The sequence below is a fragment of the Genypterus blacodes genome, unplaced genomic scaffold, assembly GCF_046128005.1.
Source record: "Genypterus blacodes isolate CSIRO-AG114 ecotype Tasmania unplaced genomic scaffold, CSIRO-AGI_Gbla_v1 ptg000067l_1, whole genome shotgun sequence".
NCBI classification, from domain to species: Eukaryota; Metazoa; Chordata; class Actinopteri; order Ophidiiformes; family Ophidiidae; genus Genypterus; species Genypterus blacodes.
Genome location: NW_027466879.1, coordinates 14,301,615 through 14,307,169, shown reverse-complemented (window position 1 = coordinate 14,307,169; position 5,555 = coordinate 14,301,615). Strand labels below are relative to the sequence as shown.

The 5,555-nt window shown below is 39.0% G+C and overlaps 2 long non-coding RNA genes across 3 annotated transcripts; one reads left to right on the top strand and one right to left on the bottom strand.

The window, feature by feature from the left end:
• Positions 1 to 874: 874 nt before the first annotated feature.
• On the top strand, positions 875 to 2,188 carry LOC143004440 (uncharacterized). The gene is made up of 3 exons (XR_012963962.1): positions 875 to 1,137; positions 1,555 to 1,670; positions 1,928 to 2,188. It is a non-coding gene; the product is annotated as an uncharacterized LOC143004440 (long non-coding RNA).
• A 199-nt stretch (positions 2,189 to 2,387) lies between these two features.
• On the bottom strand, positions 2,388 to 5,227 carry LOC143004439 (uncharacterized). 2 transcript variants are annotated; one of them, XR_012963961.1, is made up of 4 exons: positions 5,079 to 5,227; positions 4,434 to 4,536; positions 2,887 to 3,031; positions 2,388 to 2,632 (listed from the first exon to the last, which is right to left on the bottom strand). It is a non-coding gene; the product is annotated as an uncharacterized LOC143004439 (long non-coding RNA). The 2 variants fall into 2 exon arrangements; XR_012963960.1 differs by lacking the exon at positions 2,388 to 2,632 and having other exon boundaries at positions 2,800 to 3,031.
• Positions 5,228 to 5,555: the final 328 nt, after the last annotated feature.

Genomic DNA, 5,555 nt, shown 5'->3' with positions numbered 1-5,555 from the left:
GATAGTACACACAATTACATCTAGACACAAAAGAAGGTAGGGAAGATCTTTTACACCATATAACCTGAAATGGTTTATTATGACTGGACAGTGGACTTCAGTTAAGTACCACAACAAGAAATTGAGAGAGGAGAGAGGAGAGAGAGAGAGAGAGAGAGAGAGAGAGAGAGAGAGAGAGAGACCTGGACATCCTTTTACTGTCTAATTACCCCCGTCCTCATCTGTCTGTCTCCCATCCTTCAGCTTTCAGTAACCTTCAAAACGCTTCAGCATAGATTGCTGACATCTCATCATATCCATCAGACATGCACACACACGCACGCTGAATTAATCCGAACAATAAGTATGCAGGTTTGTATCCTGGTTATCAGTCATGTCCTGTTTTTGATTGATGTCCAGGATATGATGTTAATGGAACAATAAATAAAGAACAAATAACCAGTTTATTTATATCTGTATGCATGATGATTATCTAGATTTCTGTCTGCAGGGTTCCTGTCTCAATATCCCCCAGTGTTTCCTGTCAATTCTGTTATAACTTAGTTGTAGTTTACAATCTACTCACTTTATATTGCGGCTACAATAAAAATGTTGAATCATAATCTGACATTGTTTATGATCATTCATTGTTTACTCAATTTGAATACATACCTGCAGAAATAAACACATTACATCCCACAATTTCCTAGTTTCTAAAGCCAGACTCACTTATTTGGGTTCTGTACTAATGATGGTATAGACCCAGGACCCAGAATACCAGCGTGCACATCAATGAGGTTTATATACGGTGGCCGAGAACCGCCACCGCTGCAAATAAAAGAAGCGCTGCAAAAATAAAAAAGCTGGTGTGCAAAAATAAAAAGCTGGTGCAAAAATAAAAAAGGCGATGCAAATAAAAGAAAGTCTGCAAAAAAGAAACGCTACTGCAAATAAAAGAAAGTCTGCAAAAATAAAAAAGTCGGTGCAAAAATAAAAACGGTGATGCAAATAAAAAAGCCACAACGGAAGAGGGTTACCGGGGACTGTTTTTGCCGATGCACCTGTGTGAGTAGAAGACGACGCCGACGCACCTGTGTGAGGAGAAGAAGACGGCGACGACGACGAGAAGAAACTACGAATAGGAAAACGAACTAGAAAGTAAGTGAACATGATAGTGTTTAATGTCGCTACGTGTACTTTTTAATGTGTTATTTGGTTAGGCCAGGTAACCCCAGGTTTGAAGTTGAACTGGAGAATGCCGGTGTATTGTTAGCTTCGGCTAACACGGGGAGACCACTAACGAGAGTGGAAGCAACTGACGGCTACAGCTTATTACTATCGTTGTTGTTGTTGCTTGTATCATTAATAGTCATGCTAACAATAATCTAAGGCGTGGGTAACAATAGTTATTTGGATGAATGTGAAGTTTAAGCTGTGTGAGGTGGCCAGGGACTTTTGTGAAAATACCATGACCATAATGTCAGATTGAGGTATTGAACTGACGGCTAAAATGTTCATGCAATTTAAATCCAAAGCAACCTAATGATACTTGTTTTTTTTGTTTGTTTTTTGCAGATCATAATGAATTGTCCTTTTTGTGGACACCAGCAGCCTCCGAAACGACTTTGTCGGATTCAGAGGTGATCATCATGAGTCCAAGCTCTGCAGAATTCAGTGCAGCTGATACATTGGTGAGTGCCACATTTGTTGTGTCTTACATTGATTATATTGTAAGTTCTGTCTGAAAATGAAAATGTTTCTAGATTTTACATAGAAGCCATGTTTCTGATGAAACGTGCCAAAATAGCATTTTAAATTACAGTAAATGTTGCAGTGTCCTGGCCTACACATATTTTACAAACTTCAATATTTATGTTCAAATTTGTTCAGCTCTAGTTCTGTCAATCAAATTTGAAGTGCTCACTGATATATTGTTTTTTACTTCCAGATATGGGAACCTGCAGATGGAGAGTCAAGCACTGATTCAGCAGCTCTGGTAATTGTAGCTCCGAAACATAGTCTATCGTTCACACTTAGCCTTGTCTGAAAATATTGTCACACAATCAAGGCTTAAACTACTTAAAAGAATGTGTCACGCTCTGACCTAGAGATCCATGTTTGTGTACATTATATTAAACATTTCATTTTTAGACTGTTGTCAAGACCGCACATTTTTATTGTATTTGATATCAGGAATGTGCTTGCAGCTTCAGCTTGTTTCTTTAAATAAAAAATAAATAAAAAAACTACAGACTGTTCTTTTTTTTTTTTTTTAAGATTTTTTCAGGCATAGACAACTTTATTACAGACATTTGTACGTTGCTTTGGACAAAAGCCTCTGCCAAATGACAGGGGAGAGAAGAAAATGACAGCAGCAATATACAGCAGCAGCAAATACGACACATAAAAAGAAGTTTGTTTTGGTGTTGTCACAACACAAATATGTCCCTAAAATTTTTACAGACCAGCCATGTTTTTCAGGGTGATGTAGTTCTCTACAGCTGATTCCCACTGCAAAGGAGCTCTTACACCACTCTGTCGTTGCAGTTCTCCAAAAAGAGTTTCATGCTCATCCCCAGCAGGAGTTGCTGGCACTGGCATGATGCTGGTGATGTGGTTCAGGGTTTGGGCAGATGCTGGGAAACCACAATTGCTAGGAGCAAGTACAGGAAAGTGTTCACACTGAGCAACACATCAATTAAGTTTCACTTTCATGGTCATTACAATTATCTCCAGAGTTTCTTACAGGACAAGGATGCAGAGACCCAAAGACAAGCAATGATCTTAGGTTAAACTAAGTATCAAATATTAGAGAAAGCATTGCACATGAGGGAAAACTTTATTGTGAATCTTAAATTTTATAATCAAAATGTTACAAAATATTTTCAAGTGCAGTTAAGTACCCACATTTTAGAGCACCACATTATTTCAGTTTTTACGTAATTAATAATAAATAAGGTGACTCCAGGAGGTGAACTTTGTGTTTGCAGGGCTGCCATTGAAGAGATGCCTCTCCCTCAAGTCACTGAACAGATCCATCCAAAATTGGCTCCTAGATAGAAAACACAAATTCATCCAGGTCATCGTTCTTCAAGAGGTTTAGATTAATGTACAAGTCCACTTACTACTGACTCATGCCTTTTGGAGATTTCACTACAATATACCCTTTCCTTTAAAAAGCACAGCAATATACATTAAACTGAGAAATAATATAAATGCATACAGCAAATACAATAATCCAGGGTCAAGTAAAACATAAATGAATTAAAAGTGACAGAAACCTTTGTTTCCGGAACCAGCTTTCAATCCGCTGGTTGGATGTTGAAGTGCCATACATGTGGCTTTAAGCTCCTGCAAACTCGTCTGCATGCTCTGATCTCATGGTACATTGAATGGCGGCCATTATTCCATTTTCAGTGCCGCAATCTGTGCGGAGCCGCTTTGGAAAAACTCCATGCTCAACTACACAGTTGATGTAGTTTTGAGCAATTACTGAAGGGTCGTTGTTCGTCTTTCCACAATTCAGCCACATAATTTTTCTGGAGAAGCCATCAATGCAGCCACTTATGCCAATTCCAAAAGGTTTTAATTTATTATACCCATCAACGTGCCAGGTTTCGTTTGGTCCCATTGAATGATATGCCCTTCGAACAAATCTACGTCTGCAGCGATTCTCTGTTCCACATGGATCCAGCTCTGCCATTAGGTGCATCGTCTTGTCTGACGACAAGAGAGTGTTTCCGTTTCAGAATCTGCAACATCGCTCTATACCCTAAAAGCTGGCCTGATCCCTTTAGCTCCTCGGAAATAGCTGCCTGCACAGTAGCAATTGGAGTGTAGTTGATCCTTCTGGTCAGGCTTGCATGTTTTAGTCTTTTTTGTAGATTGCGAAAACTGACTGATGTGTTGTGTTTGGTTTTCAGTAAGTCCACTATTATTTCATAACTATGGCCCTCTGTGAAATATTTTTGGATAAGTTCATCCACTGGAGTACTAGCTTCAGGACCTGAGGGGTAGGACGGAGGACACTATATTAGAGGCTAAATGATGAACTGCATAATGAACATTTTCAATTTTTACAGAGGTGAATAAATGAGATTGTTAAGATTATCATGTGTGGGTGACATGGTAGTTAGTGATTAGTTATTGAGGAATCAAGCTATTCAATGCACTCGTTAAAGTTAATTAATTGAAAATGTCTTTATATAAAAGTAGCATAGTGCAAAACACTCAAAATTGTTGCATAGGATTTTTTTACAGGGATCAGTAGCCTACTAGACTAAGAAACTTTCTTAATTTTTCATGTCTTCAAATTCATTGTATTCCACATGCCTCTGTTATGGATTTCACCATATGAAGTGGTATATTCATGACTAACAGACAGTATATTCTCTGAAAAAGCATAGCAATCCATCATGTTTAAGAACCTCATTAACTGTCAGAAAGAAATGTACCTTCATCTTGAAGACTCCTTAGGAACCTGACATTTCTACAGCATGAGCCACAATATACCAGGACGGATGGAAGGTTCACCCCACAGAATGGACAAAACATGACCTGGTAAATGACAAAGCAAAAACAGTCAAGTTTAGGATTCAATCTGACATTATGGTCATGGTTCTTTCTCAAAGGTCCCTGGCCACCCCACACAGCTTAAACTTCACATTCATCCACATAACTTCTGTTACCCACGCCTTAGATTATTGTTAGCATGATTATTAATGATACAAACAACAACAACGACAGTAATAAGCTGTCTTCACTGTAGATAGTCACCACAAAACGAGCTCACTCACAGAGTCACAGTCAGATGTTGGTCCAGAAAGTGTGTCTCCAATGCTGCTGAAGCTGTTTGAATCTGAAGCTACTTAAATAAATGAGTGTGATGGCATCACGCTAACAAAACGATGTCATCCAATAACTCAAACTCCAGCTATGATGTCAAACTGACATCTGGTTAGTGGTCTCCCCGTGTTAGCCGAAGCTAACAATACACCGGCATTCTCCAGTTCACCTTCAAACCTGGGGTTACCTGGCCTAACCAAATAACACATTAAAAAGTACACGTAGCGACATTAAACACTATCATGTTCACTTACTTTCTAGTTCGTTTTCCTACTCGTAGTTTCTTCTCGTCGTCGTCGTCGCCGTCTTCTTCTCCTCACACAGGTGCGTCGGCGTCGTCTTCTACTCACACAGGTGCATCGGCAAAAACAGTCCCCGGTAACCCACTTCCGTTGTGGCTTTTTTATTTGCATCACCGTTTTTATTTTTGCACCGACTTTTTTATTTTTGCAGACTTTCTTTTATTTGCAGTAGCGTTTCTTTTTTGCAGACTTTCTTTTATTTGCATCGCCTTTTTTATTTTTGCACCAGCTTTTTATTTTTGCAGCGCTTCTTTTATTTGCAGCGGTGGCGGTTCTCGGCCACCGTATTTATATATACAGGAACCATAACACAGACAACTCAGACAACCACAAATCTACCAGAATGACTGAGAACATCTGTGTGTGGTGTGTGTGTAGGTTTAGGTGGGTGTGTTTATTTAAAAGCTAAATTGAGTCATTGGATAGTGG